The 19,307-nt window shown below is 40.7% G+C and overlaps 1 protein-coding gene across 39 annotated transcripts in view; it reads left to right on the forward strand.

The window, feature by feature from the left end:
- LOC112214694 (receptor-type tyrosine-protein phosphatase delta) overlaps nt 1-19,307 on the forward strand; it is a 905,847-nt gene that overhangs the window by 531,791 nt on the left and 354,749 nt on the right. For all 39 annotated transcript variants that reach the window (XM_042298333.1, XM_042298345.1, XM_042298336.1 and 36 more), the window contains exon 6: nt 1,573-1,684. The gene's annotated coding sequence lies outside the window, so the exon portion shown is untranslated. The remainder of the gene's footprint in view (nt 1-1,572; nt 1,685-19,307) is intronic.

The raw sequence follows: 19,307 nt of genomic DNA on the forward strand, positions 1-19,307 counted from the left end.
TCCCTGATCTAACACTGATATTATGATACAATACACACATCACCTGATTAAAAAAGTCATGCCACATAAAAATATTATTAATTTATCCCAAGTCACGTCAGATTTGGGCCTGCGTTTAACCACGTAAAATAATGCAAGAGATTTTTTTCCATTGAATATGTTATTGAAATCCTGAAACTATACTCCAATCACCTGCTTTAGATAGAGGACACGCCAGCCTAGGTAGAGGACCCGCCAGCCTAGGTAGAGGACCCGGCAGGCTATGTAGAGGACCCGGCAGCCTAGGTAGAGGACCCGGCAGGCTAGGTAGAGGACCCGGCAGCCTAGGTAGAGGACCCGACAGCCTAGGTAGAGGACCCGGCAGGCTAGGTAGAGGACCCGGCAGCCTAGGTAGAGGACCCGACAGCCTAGGTAGAGGACCCGGCAGGCTAGGTAGAGGACCCGGCAGCCTAGGTAGAGGACCCGACAGCCTAGGTAGAGGACCCGACAGCCTAGGTAGAGGACACGGCAGGCTAGGTAGAGGACACGACAGCCTAGGCAGAGGACCCAGCAGCCTAGGCAGAGGACCCGGCAGCCTAAGTAGAGGACCCGGCAGGCTAGGTAGAGGACACTGCAGGCTAGGTAGAGGACACGTCAGACTAGGTAGAGGACACGCCAGCCTAGGTAGAGGACACGGCAGGCTAGGTAGAGGACACGGCAGGCTAGATAGAGGACACGGCAGGCTAGGTAGAGGACCTGGCAGGCTTGATAGAGGACACGGCAGACTAGATAGAGGACCCGGCAATTAGCCCATTGGTTGAATGTGTCCTTGCTATCAAATAAGTGATTAACAGGTTTTTATCCATGGTCTCCCATGTGGGCTGCCATTGTTGTCCATTCTATACCATGCAGTCATGTGAGAGTTAGTTACCGCGTAAGTTCCCACTTCTACAGGCGGAAATGGGAGACCCTGTAAAAAAACTTGTTTTAAACGCTTATTTGATAGCAAAAGACACATTCAACCCGACGAATCATAAGGATTGTTCCTAGAGATATTGAATATGCCTCTGTTGACAGGACACGTTATTTTGGTGAAACCGAATAGTTTATGTTTGGTTGATCAAGGATGCCAGGCTGCATCCTTACACAACCAGCTCTCTGCAGGATGAAACAACTTAGGCCTTAATATTAAAGTGATGCTCCAGAACCTTTTGGTGTACTGCGTCATCCATTTCATATGATATGTTGAGCGCTGCAAAATTATTATTATTCAAAAATATATATTAAATACATTTCGGATGATTTGTTACGAATCCAATTTCTACAATGTATTGCACATTTGTTGAGCTTCAGATCCTGGTCTGCATTTTTAAGTAGGTTTAGTGTCATCCCTGGTGAAAGCAGCTTATGTTTGTTTAGAGTTGAGTTGCATCATGTCAGTCCTGGAGGGCTGCAGTGTTTACTGGTTTTCACTGTTTAATCAGTGACTGATCAAATGATACACTGTACAGTCTCTTACATGAACTATCTCGTCTCCTCTATCTCTTTTTGTCATTTTCTTCTACTCTTTGTCTCTGTCTCTCTGTCTGTTAGGTGGGGGCATAGGGGGTATTGGTCATACTGGTGTTGTTGGCGAGGACGAAGCTTGGGCATCGGGCAGAATGTTGCCACCTGCATGAGTGGAACAGAGGAGCCTCAGTTCTGGGTGAGTTCATGGCCCACATTCATAAAATCTCTGGCACAATAAAACCTTCTGCCCTTCTGCAGGGTATCATGAAGAGCAACTTTCTTAGTGCTGAAAGCACCATAAACAGTATAAGAAACAGTAAACACCAGCAAATGTTTTCAAATGGATCTCTGAGTAGGAACGTGTTTGAACTCTGATTTTTTTTAGATATAAGAGTGAGGACAAACCTCTACTAAGCTAGTGTCTCCCTATACTTTAACAATAGCCAGCATTCGCGGCTTTGCTCGAACTTGAATTACCTTTTTGATTTTTCATTGAGGGACAATATTTGTCAGGTCAGAATGATTTCTCAATACGGCTTTATAGACTCATTCTATCAGACTCAATTCTTATTTTGAAAGGTTTCATGTCAGCATATACAGCACTGTAGTGTAATGCCTTACCCATACTAGAATCAGATAGTACACTAAGCCCATCTAAAAGCTTGCTCTTCCACTGTACCAGAAGCTCACCCAATCCATTATATCAGATAGTACTCTGTCTCTGTCTCATACCCAGATCCTGCTCCCTCATTCCATTTAGATGCAACCGTTTAGTTGCAGCTAAGACTTATCAGTCTTCCATTAATCAGATGAATTACATAGTTTATGTCCCAAATGGCAGTCTATTCCCTATATGTTGTACTACTTTTGAAAGTAGTGCACTATGTGGGGAATAGGGTGCCATTTGCGACTCAGCCATAGGAACTCAGGCTGATCTGATGGCAAAGACGTTTAGTTGTCACAGCGGAAAGATCAGCAAGGACTTGTAAATGTCAGCATGAGCGGTGCACGATCTCTACAATATTTCCAACTAATATGTCCCTCTGGGTTCTTTCATGTTAACAGTCCACCACCCCGATATATGCATTGGCTGCTATCGTCACAGGATTATAGAAGAGAGGATGTGTTTGCGTGTGTGTCCTATCCAGTAGTTTGAAAGTCCAGTCATATTCTCTTTCATTTTCCTGAAATCACCCTGACGTCTCTTTGCAGAGCAACAACATGACTCAAAAAAACCCAAAGGATGGGAGTCACAATTATCATCATCCTATACACACAGGGAGCTACCACATGGTATACACATACAGACTCTGAGACATACTGGGAAATACAGTATCTCCCTCTCTGTGCCACAGGCCCTTAATGTGAAACCTGTCCTCTGAAAGAAAGTGGAAATATATATGAAAAGTAGAAAGTAAAAGTTTCCCCTCTGCTGGCCTGCACTGTGACAGGGCTCACAGTCACAGAACACATTCAGGGAGATATAAATATTGAGCACTGAGGGATTTTTGCTCCATGAATTATTAAGTCCAGTGGCTTTATGTAAGCTTCTGAAAGCTATCTCCCCCAGCTTTACTGTTTCACTCTGCACCAAGCAGCGACTGGGGAACACAGAGGTAGAGAGACAGCACATAAACTCAAACACACATAGATATACATTTGGTGTAGTAGACAGACAGGCACCCACACAGACAGACAGGCATACAGACAGGCATACAGACAGACAGACAGACAGACAGACAGACAGACAGACAGACAGACAGGCATACAGACAGACAGACAGACAGACAGACAGACAGACAGACAGACAGACAGACAGACAGACAGACAGACAGACAGACAGACAGACATTGTATAGTTGATTTTAAGCCTGACAATATTGTTAACAACTTTTAGTTTAGTAGAATCTTGCCATTATGATTAAGAGATGGGTGTTGTAAAGACATCACCTGAAAACAAATTGCAGAGGTTTATTTTCCCCCAAAACCATGTCCTTTCCACTAACACTGTGGATTTGGTAGCACTAAATTATTGATGGCATTACATGACATGGATGGCTGAGTTCTCCTCTCAGCAACATTAAACCTGCTCCTAAAAATAGTTGTTTTCTCTGACTCCTCTTTGACAAAAAGATAGGGACAGTAGCTTTCTGAAAAGGTATTCAGGCAATTGTGTCCGGTGTGTGTGTGTGTGTGTGTGTGTGTGTGTGTGTGTGTGTGTGTGCCTGTTTCTTTGCGCATGTCTGTGTGTTTGTGTCTTTGTGCATATGCATGTGTGTGTTAGTGTGTGTGTGCACAGGTTTGTGCCTGACTCAAGTGTGTACAGTGTCCTCCACTAATATTGCTGTTTATCCTCTTGGTGTTTCATTCTAAATGTTTACAAAAACCAAATCTTTAATTGAAATAAAATGATTGAATAAATGAATGTGAAATAAATGAAAAAAAAGTTTCATTATTTCACCATATTGGCACCCCTAGAAATTCTTATGAGTCAAATCTAACTTAGGTATATTCCCATTCATATTTGATGTATTTAAGTTCACCTGAGTGATTAAGAACACTGAAGTGGTAAGCCGTGACTTGTTTCATATGAGGTGACACACCGGCCAAGTTCTCAAAGTCATCCATCACTATGGGAAAGACCCGAGATTATAGTAATGATGTGCGACAAAAAAAAAATGTCCATTTCCACTATCAGGGCAATAATTAAGAAGTTTAAAGCAACCGGAGATGTCAACAATGGGCCTGGAAGAGGACATTTCTCTATATTGACCCCACGCACAGTGAGGAGGATGGAGACGTTAGTTGGGTCTTGGGGTCAGAAAGTCTCCAAAACTACGATCAGACGCCACCTACATAACCACAAGTTGTTTGGGAGGGTTGTCATAAAAATGCCTTTGCTGTCAACAAACAACAAACTCAGGCACCTACAGTTTGCCAAACTTTACTGGAACTTTCAACGGGACCAGGTTCTATGGTCAGATGAGACCAAAACATAGCTTTTTGGAAACAAACACGAGAGGTGGGTTTGGCGTAGACAGAAAGATAGCCATGCAGAAAAGTACCTCATCCCCACTCTGAAGTATGGTGGTGGATCTTTGATGTTGTGGGGCTGTGTGTCTTCCAAAGGCCCTGGACAACTACTTAGGATACATGGTATCATGGACTCCATCAAGTACCAGCAGATATTCAATCAAAACCTGACTGCATCTGCTAGGAAGCTTAAACTGGGCCCTGGATGGATCTTCCAGCAGGACAATGATCACACCTCAAAATCAATGGTCTCAGATCCCTTGCCATGTGTTCTCCAACCTCATTACGCATTATAGGAGACTCAGCGCTGTTATGTTGGGAAAGCGAGGTTGCACAAAGAATTGAATGAAGGGGTGCCAATAATTGTGGCACACATATATTTGAGAATATATTTGTTTTATGATAAGAATGTATTTTTTCTTTCAATTATTTTACTTTAATTAAAGGTTAGATTTTTGTGAATATTTTGATGGAAAGACCAAGAGGAAAAACAACAAAGAAACATTTTTTATAGTCCGTTTTTCTCATATTTACTAAGGGTGCCAATATTAGTGGAGGGCACTGTATGTTTGTTTATGTCTGTGTGTGTGTGTGTGTGCTCCTTGTTTATTGAAGTAGGACACAGTGACATGGACAATATGTTTACTAGAAGCTATTTCCCCAGTGTTGTTAGATGTAGGAGTGCTGATTTTGGATCAGTTATGCCTTTTAAATCATAATGAATAAAAGAGGGGACCTAAACCAAAACTCTACTTTGACGTGCTTTATGAATAAGAGCCTTCTCCTTTCTATGGAAGCTAAATCTACAATAATGAGCATTCCAACTGTCTTATTATAACCAACTTAATGTGTAATGTTTTGTATTACTGTGCAGGCTGCTGTGAAATACACATTTAAATGATTAAGTATCATTCAGTTTGAAGATGGCAGCTGTAGGACAGTGCACATTTTATTCAGCTTGTATTGAAAATCTAATCAAATAAAATGTATTTGTCACATGCGCCGAATACAACAGGTGTAGACCTTAACAGGAAATGCTTACTTACAGTACAATCCCTTAACCAACAATGCAGTTCAAGAATTAGAGTTAAGAAAATATTTACTACATACACTAAAGTAAAAAAAATCTATAAAAAGTAACACAATAGAATAACAGTAATGAGGCTATATACAGGGGGTGCTGGTACCGTCAATGTGCGGGGGTACAGGTTAGTCAAAGTAATTTGTACATGTAGGTAGGGATAAAGTGACTATGCATAGATAATAAACAGGAAGTAGCAGCAGTGTAAAAACAAAGGGGGGGTTGTCAATGTAAATAGTCCAGGCGGCCATTTAATTCATTGTTCAGCAGTCTTATGGCTTGGGGGTAGAAGCTTTTAAGAGAGAACAGTCTATGACTTGGGTGACTGACTATGTTGTTGAACGCTGAGCTGTCGTCAATAGTCAGCATTCTCATATAGGTGTTCCTTTTGTCCGGGTGGGAAAGGGCAATGTGGACTGCAATAGAGATTGCGTCATTTGTGGATCTGTTGGGGCGGTATGCAAATTGGAGTGGGTCTAGAGTTTCCGGGATGATGGTGTTGATGTGAGCCATGACCAGCCTTTCAAAGCACTTCATGGCTACCGACGTGAGTGCAACGGGTTGGTAGTCATTTAGGCAGGTTACCTTTGCTTTTTTGGCCACAGGGAGTATGGTGTCATTAGCAAAGCGAACATAAAAGGCATTTAGCTCGTCTGGTAGGCTCGCGTCACTGGGCAGCTCACGGCTGGTTTACCCTTTGTAGTCCGTAATAGTTTGCCAGCTCTGCCACATCCGACGAGCGTCAGAGCCGGTGTAGTATGATTCAGTCTTAGTCCTGTATTTATGCTTTGCCTGTTTGATGGTTTGTCTGAGGGCATTGCAACATTTCTTATAAGCTTCCCGCTCCTTGAAAGCCGCAGGTCTAGCCTTTAGCTCAGTGCGGATGTTGCCTGTAAGCGATGGCTTCTGGTTGGGATATGCATGTATGGTCACTATGGTGGCGTCGTCATCAATGCACTTATTGATTTAGCAGGTTACTGAGGTGGTATACTCCTCAATGCCATTGGACGAATTCTGTAACATATTCCAATCTGTGGCATTGCATCTGTGTCATCTGACCACTTCCGTATTAAGAGAGTTGCTGGTAATTCTTGCTTTAGTTTTTGCTTGTAAGCAGGAATGAGGAGGGTAGAATTGTGGTCAGATTTGCCAAATGGAGGATTAGGGAGAGCTTTATATGCATCTCTTTGTGTGGAGTAAAGGTGGTCTAGAGTTTTTTTTTCCATCTGGTTTTCCATGCTGGTAGAATGTATGTATGTAACTGCTCTGTCCTACTGATGCGTGGTTAACCCAGCCAGCTCTATATTATCCATGTCGTCCTTTAGCCACGACTCGGTGAAACATAAGATATCAACATTTTTTATGTCTCGTTGGTAGGATAGTCTTGATCGTAGATCATCCAGTTTATTTATGGAATGGATGGTAGAGGCGGTTTGTCCACCCGCCGACGAATTCTCTCAAGGCACCTCGATCTCCACCCCCTGTATTTCTCTCTTTTCTTCACGCGAATGACGGGGATTTGGGCCTGGTCTGTGAAAATGTCAACTTTTGTCAGTGTACCTTTATCAGGAATAAATACATCTAGAATAGTGTGTAAGCAGGAATATTTGATATGTTAGTAGACATTATTGTGAGGTACGAGTTCTCTCTGGTTATGTCAATTGAAGGTGAAACTCCTGGCCCTGGTCCAGTTTCTAGGGATTGTATTGAGTCAGTTATCCTCAAGAAGCCAAACTTTGGTCATTCACCAATACAGAGTAGGTATTTTGCTAGCTAAGCATTCAATAGACAGAAACAGTGACTATAGGTCTTGGTGGATCATTGACAATATCAAAACCGAAGAAAGGAATTCCGATATGTATGGAAGAGTTATGTTTAGAAGCTTAAATTGATGACTTCTCAGCCAGTTAACTTTGATAAACAGCCACATATACACTGAGTGAACAATACATTAAGAACAGCCTCAATTCATTGGGACATGGACTCTATAAGGTGTCTAAAGTGTTCCACAGGGATGCTGGCTCATGTTGACTACAATGCTTCTCACAATTGTGTCAAGTTAGCTGGATGTCCTTTGGGTGGTGGACCATTCTTGATACACACAAGATAAAGGTTGAGCAAGAAAAACCCAGCAGTGTTGCAGTTCTTGTCACAAACCTTTGCGCCCGGCACCTACTACCATACCCCGTCAAAAGGCATATATTACAAAACACATTCCACACTCACAGATGTGACAGGCTTAAAAATCATAATAATAATAAATCAAGAATAATATATATAAAAATAATAATAATAAATAAGTGTTTTTTTATATATATATATATATATATATATATATATATATATATAAATAACACTTATTTATATATACAGTATACAGTATATATACAGTATTTAAACCAAACCCACAGAATTTCCAAATCAGTTTTTCTCAAAATCAGTTAAGCTACTTTATTAATATGTCTGTCCAAAATGCTTTATTGGTTGAGTAGGTTCCGTTCCTGTATTCAGTATAACACAGCATTTATGAGCATTAAATATATACAAGAGCAGTTTTGGGTAAAATCGCTTAGTTAAACTGCTGAACGGAAATCATGGGTGAAGGATGAATTCTAGCCGAACTCTATTATTTGATGAGTTTAATTAAATCCCAGAGTTTCTCTCAAGGCTCTTCTAGGGGGTTTCTGTATTTAAGGCAGATTAATTTTTCATTACGCATAACTGGAGTCTGACTTGTAATTAGTGAGTGCATGGCCGCTGAGGGCTGTCTGTCTGCCTTTGGAAATGCAGATGTCTGATCTTCCACTTACCCTAGTTCTCTCTACACAACACCTCTCCATTATTTGACCTAGATCGTTTTTGTATATTTATTGATATGTAGGCTACGTGGGCCTTTTTAAATGTATGTAGTTCTGTCCTTGAGCTGTTCTTGTCTATTAATGTTCTGTATTATGTCTTGGTTAATGTTTTGTGTGGACCCCAGGAAGGGTAGCTGTTGCTCTTCCTGTTTTTGATGTAAAGAGTGTGGCTAGACTCCGTTAACCATATTAATGCTTAAGCAGTGTTTTTGATTGCTACTATTTAGATACTGCGGTATGGATTTGAGATGTGCCCTATAGGTGAAAGTGTTATAAAATGGAATCATAACTGTTCATAGTGTATTGTCTTCACAAACATTTTCAGCTAGGTTGTACATGGCCCCTACTATGTAAAATGCACATACATGGCCTCTATGACACACATTTCTTTCTAAACTTTGATTTATTCAGGGTAGCCCTGACTAGGGTATCATTCCCACTACAATAAATCGAAACAACTGCAATCCTCAAATAATTAATTCCAAACCATTGTCCTAAACTGCCCTAACGGCACCAAGGAATCAAAATGCAAGGAATTGTGCAGGTTATTCCAACAATGGGGGTCACTAAAAAGAGGCTTCACCTAAACTGGCCGAGACCAGAGGGACCTCAAGAGTTAACCAACCCTGCGAGCAGGTTTGATAACTCATTCTTTTATACTTTAGCAACAAAGTTAAGTACATTGGAAGATTTTGTAGTAGAGCTTTTTAAACAAAAAGGGAGTAATGAAGTGATCTACGGTGCTTCAATGAGGATCAGCCAACCTTTTATTACAGGATGTAGGGATGAGTGTTTAAACTGTCATCTGTGTTAAAGTGAAGGACTCTATGGTAAACGACATCCAAAGGTTTAAGAGTAGTGGCTCCTGCAATCTGGTAATTGGCGTCACCATAGTCTGCTTCCTGCTATTTAGGGAGAGTCCAGATCTATTTCTAAAAAAGTAGCCCGATTTAAGTCTTGGCTTTTTAATTAGCTCATCCATGTGTTTTTTTGAACAAGAAGACTTTTTCAAAACAAATTCCCAGATATGTATAGGCGGGAACCCAATCGATGGGAGAAGCCTCCGGTGAATAAATATGTAGTTAATCTGAAACTTTTTCCACATTTTGTTGTGTAACAACCTGAATTTAAAATGTATTAAATAGAGATGTTGTCACTAGCCTACACACAATACACCATCATGTCAAAGTGGTATTATGTTTTTAGTCATTTTTGCAAATTAATTAAAAATGAAAAGCTGAAATGTCTTGAGTCAATAAGTATTTAACCCCTTTTGTTATGTCAAGTTTAAAACTTTCAGGAGTAAACATGTGCTTAACAAGTCACTCTGTGTGCAATAATAGTGTATTTTTGAATGACTACCTCATCTCGGGACCTCACACATATAATTATCTGTAAGGTCCCTCAATCAAGCAATGAATTTCAAACACAGATTCAACCACAAAGACCACGGAGGTTTTCCAATGCCTCGCAAAGAGGGGAACCTATTGGTAGATGGGTAAAAAAAAGCAGACATTGAATATGGTAACATTATTAATTACACTTTCGATGGTGTATCAATACACCCATTCACTACAAAGAAACAAGCGTCCTTAACTCAGTTGCCGGAGAGGAAGGAAACCGCTCAGGGATTTCGCCATGAGGTCAATGGTGACTTTAAAATAAAATCAAAATCAAATCAAATGTATTTATATAGCCCTTCGTACATCATCTGAAAGTGCTGTACAGAAACCCAGCCTAAAACCCCAAACAGCAAGCAATGCAGGAGTAGAAGCACGGTGGCTAGGAAAAACAGTTGCAGATAGGAGAAAACTAAGTATGGATCAACAACATTGTAGTTACACCACAATACCAACTTAAATGACGAAGCAAGCCTGTAAAGAATAAAATTATTCCAAAATGTGCATCATGTTTGAAATAAGGCACTTAAGTAAACTGCAAAAAACTTGGCAAAGAAATGTCATTTGAGTTCTGAATACAAAGTGTTATGTTTGGGGAAAATCTAACACATTACATCACTGAGTACCACTCTTCATATTTTCAAGCATGGTGGTGGCTGCATCATGTTATGGGTACGCTTGTCTTCGGCTAGGACTATGAGTTTTTTTAGGATAAAAATAAACAGAATAGAGCTAAGCAGAGGAAAAATCCTTGAGAACAACCTTTCCAACAGACACTGGGACACACATTCACCTTTCAGTGGGACAATAACCTAAAACACAAGGCCAAATATACACTGGAGTTGCTTACCAAGACGACATTGAATGTTCCTGAGTGGCCTAGTTACAGTTTTGACTTAAATCTGGTTGAAAAGCTATGGCAAGACTTGAAAATGGCTGTCTAGCAAAGATCAACAACGAACTTGACAGAGCTTGAATATATTTTTAAATAATAATTTGCATATATTGTACAATCCAGGTGTGAAAAGCTCTTAGAGACCTACCCAGAGAGACTCACAGCTTTAATTGCTGCCAAAGGTGATTCTAACATGTATTGACTCAGGAATGTGAATACTTATGTAAATTAAATATTTCTGTATTTCTTTTTAAATAACACAACAAAGTGTGGAATAAGTCAAGGGGTATGAATGCTTTCTGAAGGCACTGTATATGTAGTCTTTCCCGCATTAAGTACAAGTTTTGAACCAACTAGGGCTTTCTGTAAGGCAACAAAGTCCCATTGCAGATCTAACATAGCCTGGTCAACAGTTGGGGCAATGGCATACATAGTGTTATCTGCATACAAATGAATATTACAAGTTTTAACAGATATGCCAATACTATGTATATAAATAGTAAAGAGAACATGTCCCAGTACCAATTCCGCCGATACAGCTTTTGCAATATCCAGGAAACTAGACTTGACACCATCAGAAATCACACATTGAGTCCTGTCTCACAGATAATTCTGTCTATAGTTCACCTAATGCACATATCATTGGCACAGCATAGTGTGATTAATAGTGGGAACAAGGATAATTATTACTGTTGGCAAAGATACAACTAATTCCTCAATTATCAACCAGACAATTAGTGAATATGTAGGTCATTATTAAACAGTTACCCCCTTATAAATCTGTTTACTCCAAAAAAGGTCAGCAAGGTGAATATGACGAACATGTTCATTCCGTTTCAGAATCATGTGAAATGGGGGATGAACATCAATGAAACAAATGTCCTTGCTCTCTTTGAAAAAAATGCTAAAGCGAACACTTTTACCTTGTTGGTTCAAATTGGTAAGGGCTTATGTTTATATCAGTCAATTACAATACATCCACATGATGGTGCTGTTCCTTATTGAATAGCAATCTAAGATCAAACTTGTGATGTCACACTGTGTCACACTGTGGATACAGATTGTAACCTTTCATTATTGCTTCATTGAATGAGAACCATAGAGCCACATATAGAGGCTATGAACTGTAGACTGAAAAAAATATTCATATATTTTGTATAAACAACAATTAACAAATATCACAATATACAAAAAGTATTGTTTATTGATTATTTGTTTGCCTGCATGACAATGTATATAAATAGTACCAGTCAAAAGTTTGGACACACCTACTCATTCCAGGGTTTTCTATATTTTGACTATTTTCTACATTGCAGAATAATAGTGAAGACATCAAAACTATGAAATTACACATTTGGAATCGTAGTAAGCAAAAAAGTGTTAAAAAAATCCAAATATATTTTATATTTGAGATTCTTCAAATAGCCACCCTTTGCCTTGATGACAGCTTTGCACACTCTTGGCATTCTCTCAACCAGCTTCATGAGGTAGTCACCTGGAATGCATTTCAATTAACAGGTGTTCCTTGTTAAAAGTTCATTTGTGGAATTTCTTTCCTTGTTAATGCGTTTGAGCCAATCAGTTGTGTTGTGACAAGGTAGGGATGGTATTCAGAAGATAGACCTATTTGGTAAAAGACCAAGTCCATATTATGGCAAAAACAGCTCAAATAAGCAAAGAGAAATGACCATCCTTCATTACTTTAAGACAAGCTCAGTCAATCCGAAAATTTCAAGAACTTTGAGAGTTTCTTCAAGTGCAGTCGCAAAAACCATCAAGCGCTGTGATGAAACTGGCTCTCATGAGGACCACCACAAGAAAGGAAGCCCCAGAGTTACCTCTGCTGCAGAGGATACGTTCATTAGAGTTAACTCTACCTCAGATTGCAGCCCAAATAAATGCTTCACAGAATTCAAGTAACAGACACATCTCAAAATCAACTGTTCAGAGGACACTGCGTAATTCAGGCCTTAATGGTCAAATTGCTGCAAATAAACCAATACCACCAATAAGAAGAAGGGCCAAGAAACATGAGTAATGGACATTAGACTGGTGGAAATCTGTCCTTTAGTCTGATGAGTCCAAATTTGAGATTTTTGGTTGAAACCGCTGTGTCTTTGTGAGATGCCGAGTAGGTGAACGGATGATCTCTGCATGTGTGGTTCCCACTGTGAAGCATGGAGGAGGAGATGTGAGGGTGTGGGGGTGCTTTGCTGGTGACACTGTCTGTGATTTATTTAGAATTCAAGGCACACCTAACCAGCATGGCTACCACAGCATTCTACAGCGATACGTCATCCCATCTGGTTTGCGCTTAGTGGGAATATAATTTGGTTCTCAACATGGGAATGACCCAACACATCTCCAGGCTGTGTAAGGACTATTTGACCAAGAAATATAGTGATGGAGTGCTGCATCAGATGATCTGGCCGCCACAATCACCCAACCTCAACCCAATTGAGATTGTTTGGAGTTGGACAGCAGAGTGAAGGAAAAGCAGCCAACAAGTGCTTAGCATACACAGGACCTCCTTCAAGACTGTTGGAAAAGCATTCCAGGTGAAGCTGGAATGAGTGTGCAAAGCTGTCATCAAGGCAAAGAGTGGCTACTTTGAGAAATCTAAAATATATTTTGATTTTGTTTTACACTTTTTTGGTTACTCCATGATTCAATATGTTATTTCATAGTTTTGATGTATTTACTATTATTCTACAATGTAGAAAATAGTAAAAAAATAAAGAAAAACCCTTGAATGAGTAGGTGTGTCCAAACTTTTGACTGGTACTGTACTGTATATACACTGAGTATACAAAACATTAAGAGCACCTGCTCTTTCCATGACATAGATTGACCAGGTGAATCCAGGTGAAGGCTATTATCCCTTATTGATGTCACTTGTTAAATCGACATTTCAATCAGTGTAGATGAAGGGGAAGAGACAGGTAAAGAAGGATTTTTAAGTTTGGACAATAGAGACATGGATTGCGAATGTGTGCCTTTCAGTGTTAAGAATGTGTTACTTATGTTTACTATACTCGGTGTATATCTTATTTATCATTTGTATACCTAATGCATTTGATTTGCTTAAATTCTCATTGTCAAATTGAGCTTTCATATTTTGAAGACAATAATGAAAAATAGACAAATAGCATTTTAAACAGTTACATTTGATTGTTTAGGGAATTATCTGGTTAGTTAATCTTGTACAGATGAGGCTTTGTAATACAGACGTACCACATTTGAGTTATTTCAAGCACACTTAGGGTTATCTAGAAACATACATTTCAGATTTGAAGAAGACAATTGTGGTAAGTATGATTATATGTTGCAAGAAACAAAACAAATATTTATATGAATGTGATATTCTATGTAGTTCAATACATTTCCAGTAGATGGCAGTCTAGCAATGTAAAATATCTCTCTCTCCCCCTGAAAGACTACTCTTCCTTTTTAAGCACTTTTGAAATATAAATGTTCTACCCCTCCTCTTCAAAATGGAGCCAGGTCTTTCACTTTAGATGACGTCTCCCGTCGTGTGCGGGAATGAAAAGTGATGGCGAGAACTTGTATTTACAGCGGTAATGAAGTACAAAGCCTGTGTGTGCATGCAAAGGAGCTCATGCAAGATTAATGTTCTCCCGAAGGAAGTCGTCCCCCCCCCTCACCGCAACCTCCCTCTTCCTCACATTTGTTTCGTTTTTTGTTGTTTTATTTTTTTCACCTCCTCTTCCACCTCCTCCCTCTCTCGCTCCTCTCGTGCTCCTCTCGTCTCAAGTCCGATGGCGTCACCCTCGCCATCTGTCTGTTCACCGGTCCGTGTCGTTGACAGAGTACCGCGGTAGGAGAGCGGGAGTCTGTGGACTAGCACGTCTTGAATCTCGTGCTTCCTCTCATCCTTTCACACCACCACCACCACCGGTTTTGTCTGTCAAAAGTCTCGCCACCTACATTCTTCATTCTGTCCATCAAAAACATGTATCATTTCAGCCCACATCACGGTTTGTTCATCTGATGCAATGGAGAGACTGTTCTTCTCATTCTGAAATAACTCCTGGTATTTCTCTGCCCCAAAATAGAAACATAGAGTTGTGTAGAAGGTAGATTATATAAAAGAGGATTTGATGAATTAGCCATTTGTCATTGTTTTAATTTCACTGATGTTAATGTTTTGAGGATGAAGTACCACTTAAAACAAGGTTATAAAAATACTGAATAACTTATAACTTAATGCATTTTATTATGTGGACTGTAGGCATCTATTTGTCTCTCTGCTGCCAAACCCACTTGGTTGGTTGATTTCATGTTCCTGCATTCTTCATCCATGGAGCCTCCAACTCAACAGTGTGAGAATGTATGCCTGAGCTTATCACAGACGCCTTCCACATGAGGAGTGCCAGAAGAGGCGGACACACACACACACACACACACACACACACACACACACACACACACACACACACACACACACACACACCCATGAGCCAATGCAGCTCTTTTCAGGGCGTTCTTTCTTCACAATAGACAAACATAGGCTCATTTTGTTCAAAACAACCCAGCGTTTGACACCATGTCATCTTGTGACTGTACATCAAACATAGTGATCATAAACGTTGACAGTGTATATTACATGAGTTTTATGCTATGGAAATGTGAAATGCATATTGGGTGTTTGGCTTGCTTGTATGACGTCAAAGCGGTATTTATTATAATCCTCAACGTCTCATCTTTCAAAAGACATAGTCCTCTTAATTTACAGCATTTCACCCAGGCAACAAAAAATGTGCAAAAGTTGGCGAATTAGCAGGAGGGATGGGGGCAACTTCTTGTTGCGCACAGGGCTCAAGTTCAGAACGTCTGTCAGTCAAAACCCTGTGAAGCGCAGAGCCAGAGCTTTGACGTCATGTATAGCATGTTACAGTACATCCAATGCGTTCCATTTAAGGCATTTATCAGTGCCCAAATCTGTCATTTTCAACCTGATCTGTCAATTTTCAATACACGCTATGAGTTCAAAGGGCTAAGTATGTGTGTGCATTCTCTTTAATTGAGTGAGTGACTGTGTGCGTCTTGTGGGTGAATAGGCAGATTCTATAGAAGACACCCAAGCCATCATTTGACAGGTGTCCATTCTCTTGACTGTAAAGGCCTATCTTCTCTTCTCCGACATCTCCAGCTTCTCCTACATCCCCAACATCTTAGGTGGTGTCGTACCCTTGTCTTCATTCGTTCTCCTCCACTGATCTAAAGACAAAGTTGGCTTAAAGCAACATGTTCAAAGCCTTATATAGTAGGGTCCCTTAGAAGGACATGAACGGAGGGGAAGCCTCTTTTGACTTGCATTCATCTGATCTGATTGATTTGGATCATTCATTCATTCATTCACGACTAAACAATGTTGCCATTATTCGTTAATTAATTCATTTAATGAAGCTGTCAGTTGTGTATGGATGGCATTTTCCATGTACTTTTTTTGTATTGCCAGACTTGCCTGCAACACATAATTCAACACGTTCAAGTTTCAAGTTCTATTAGTGATATGTACGGGATACACATGGTATACACCGTCCAACGAAATAACAGTCCAATCCCAAGCTATCCCTGGTGAAAGCTGAGTAGATTAGTAATTTCCATTTCTTTACTCACATTGGAATGTTATTTTTCACAAAAAGGAAAAGTAATTAAAAAAAATGTTTGCCAAGATGAGGCTTTGCTAAGAACCCCATCTTTCTAGAGAAATATTCTAAACATAAATACATTTTCTTCAGTCTTCCCCCGTATATACCAAGTGCTTTTAATATGCTGGCCATATTCAAACAGTGATAACCGAAGGGAAGCTACAGTATCTACAAGGGGTTTGGAAGCCACATATAAATGCTATTGTGTGTGTGTTATATTATATTTATGCGGCCTATCATTTAAGATGCCCAGAACTGTGGGTAAATACAGGCTAATCGGATATATTGTATTACATATTGTGTGGGTGAGGGGGGTGAAGAAAGGGTCATGGGTTTACCCAAAGGCTTTTCAACCATGATCAAAGTCTTTTTGAATATTGCATTCAAAAGAATGTGTCATAAATGTATGCTGTCAAAAAAATGCAATGTTAAAAATGCAAACATAGCCTTGGATAAACAGCACAAATGACTATCTTTGTAGCCACAGTTGCAACACTTTTCTGTGAGTTTAGGAATACAATTTAGATGATAATGGCCCATTTCTAGGATAATATTCCAAATTGATGACCTTTAGTATATTTGTATCATAAAAATATAATGTTATGCAAATTATACACCAGGAACTGGATCCCACACTCCTAGGTCAACAAAGTCAAGGTTTCACAAGGGAGACCTACTGTGAACATACTTACTGTACCTCATATGTTCTCATAATGCTGTTTGGAATTTATCTTCACAACCGGTAGTCATCATAATGATGGAGTACAGACAAATGGGTTGGGTGATAGGAGACGGACCTCAACATTTCACAAGGTAGACCTACAGTATACCGTTTTTGGAGAATGCTTATGTCATACGTCCTCGTAATGCTGTTTGGAATCTCAGGTTCACTAACAGTAGTCCTCATAGTGATGGAGTATGAAGACAAATGGGTTGGGAGATAGGAGATAGCCCTGAGTTTACCCCTGGTGCCGTGCAGCTACCATGTCCACATTTGTAAATCAGGCCCATTGAGGAAGTATAATGCTGATGATTATGACAGGCCAATCGCTGGGGAGTAGGGGGAGTTTTGAGTTATGGGTTTGGGGAGGATGCCCAGAAACTAGACAGGATTCGGAATGGAAATACTGCCACCGAAAGAACACAAGTCCCCCCAGATGGATACTAATGCGCTCGGCTGGCACCGGTGCCTCTGGACTAAACAAGGACCATTAGCTCCACAATATCAATGGAATATTCTGATATTTTGGTGTCTACTTTCCATCATCATGGTATGTTTTCTTGGAGAGATACTTAAAGGTAAGGTAGCATAAACGTAACCACGTGTAACATGGATTTGCATTAGTATACGGATCAAAATTCCCAATGCAAAGTTACACCTTTTCAAATCATTCTATTTTTCAAGTTATTTCAAGGTATTATCCGAGAGCTGCCCAGTGCCACGAGCCTACCAGACAAGCGAAATAACTTCTATGCTCACCTCGAGGCAAGTAACACTGAAACATGCGTGAGAGCATCAGCTGTTCCGGATAACTGTGTGATCACGCTCTCCACAGCCGATGTGAGTAAGACCTTCAAATAGGTCAACATTCTCAAGGCCGCAGGGCCAGACGGATTACCAGGACGTGTATTCCGAGCATGCACTGACCACGTGGCTAGTGTTTTCACTGACATTTTCAATCTCTCCCTGTCTGAGTCTGTAATACCAACATGTTTCAAGCAGACCACCATAGTCTCTGTGCCCAAGAACACTAAGGTAACCTGCCTAAATGACTACCGACCCGTAGCACTCACGTCTGTAGCCATGAAATGCTTTGAAAGGCTGGTCACGGCTCAAATCAACACCATTATACCAGAAACCCTAAACCCACTCCAATTTGCATACCGTCCCAACAGATCAACATATGATGCAATCTCTATTGCACCCCACACTGCCCTTTTACACCTGGACAAAAGGAACACCTATATGAGAATGACTACCGTTCAGCGTTCAACACCATAGTGCCCTCAAAGTTTATCACTAAGCTATGGACCCTGGGACTAAACTCCTCCCTCTTCAACTGGATCCTGGACTTCCTGACGAGCCGCCCCCAGGTGGTAAGGGAATGTAACACATCCGCCAAGCAGATCCTCAACACAGGAGCCCATTAGGGGTGGGTACTCAGTCCCCTCCTATACATCCTGTTGACTCATGACTGCATGGCTAGGCACAACTCCAACACCACGCCTGATCACAGACAACAATGGGACAGCCTATATGAAGGAGGGCAGAGACCTGACTGTGTGATGCAAGGACAACAACCTCTCCCTCAACGCAATCATAACAAGGACATGATTGTGGACTGCAGAAAAAAGAGGACTGAGCATGCCCCCATTCTCATCAACAGGGCTGTAGTGGAGCAGGTTGAGAGCTTCAAGTTCCTTGGTGTACACATAACAAACAAACTATCATGGTCCAAGCACACCAAGACAGTCGTGAAGAGGGCACGACAAAACCTATTCACCCTCAGGAAACTGAAAAGATTTGACATGGGTCCTCAGATCCTCAAAAGGATTTACAGCTGCACCATCGAGAGGTCCTGACTGGTTGCATCACTGCCTTGTATGGCAACTGCTCGGCCTCCGACCACGAGGAACTACAGAGGGTAGTGCGTATGGCCCAGTACATCACCAGGGCCAAGCTTCCTGCAATCCAGGACCTCTATACCAGGCGGTGTCAGAGGAAGGCCTTAAAAAATGGTCATAGACTGTTCTCTCTGCTACCGCAAGCAAAAGAGGTACTGTGGCGTCAAGTCTAGGTCCATGAGGCTTCTAAACAGCTTCTACCCCCAAGCCATAAAACTCCTGAACAGCTAATCAAATTGCTACCCAGACTATT

Source organism: Oncorhynchus tshawytscha, linkage group LG15 (assembly GCF_018296145.1).
Source record: "Oncorhynchus tshawytscha isolate Ot180627B linkage group LG15, Otsh_v2.0, whole genome shotgun sequence".
NCBI lineage: Eukaryota > Metazoa > Chordata > Actinopteri > Salmoniformes > Salmonidae > Oncorhynchus > Oncorhynchus tshawytscha.